We start from the raw sequence: 676 nt of genomic DNA on the forward strand, positions 1-676 counted from the left end.
GCTTCATGAGTATGTGACAGAAAGTTACTCATCATCATTATAGAACAGGGAACCTATGGCTCGCGAGCCAGATGTGGCTCTTTTGATGGCTGCATCTGGCTTGCAGACAAATCTTTAATAAAAAAAAATAACGTTAAAAATATAAAACATTCTCATGTATTACAGTCCATTCATTTCCTACCGCTCATGTTCATGGTTGCGGGTAGCTGGAGCCAATCACAGCTGTCCTCCGGGACAACACCAAATTTTTATTGGATAATTCATAACGTACACGGGTCGTTGTATGGCTCTCATGGAATTACATTTTAAAATATGTGGCATTTATAGTTTTCTCAGCCAAAAAGTTTCCCGACCCCTGTTATAAAAATATTCCATCACTTGCATTATGCGTCTTTTCTTTCCCACAAAATTGATACAAAGAGAAAATAGAAGTAGTGGCTATTGATGTCGAACATCTTATCATGTGTGTACTTCCCATCTATATGTCCTCCTCAGTGAAACGTCTTAAGTTTTTTTTTCACTTGCTAATTTGACTGTTTGCTTTTCTGCTGTTGAATTTTCAGAATTCTTTATATTTTCTAGATCCTCGTTGATTGTTGGCTATATGGATTCAAATGTTTTCTTCTATCCTGTAGCATTTATTTTTATCTTCTTAAAATGATCTTTGCTGAGCAGT

Source organism: Saccopteryx leptura, chromosome 11, assembly GCF_036850995.1.
Source record: "Saccopteryx leptura isolate mSacLep1 chromosome 11, mSacLep1_pri_phased_curated, whole genome shotgun sequence".
Taxonomy (NCBI): Eukaryota; Metazoa; Chordata; class Mammalia; order Chiroptera; family Emballonuridae; genus Saccopteryx; species Saccopteryx leptura.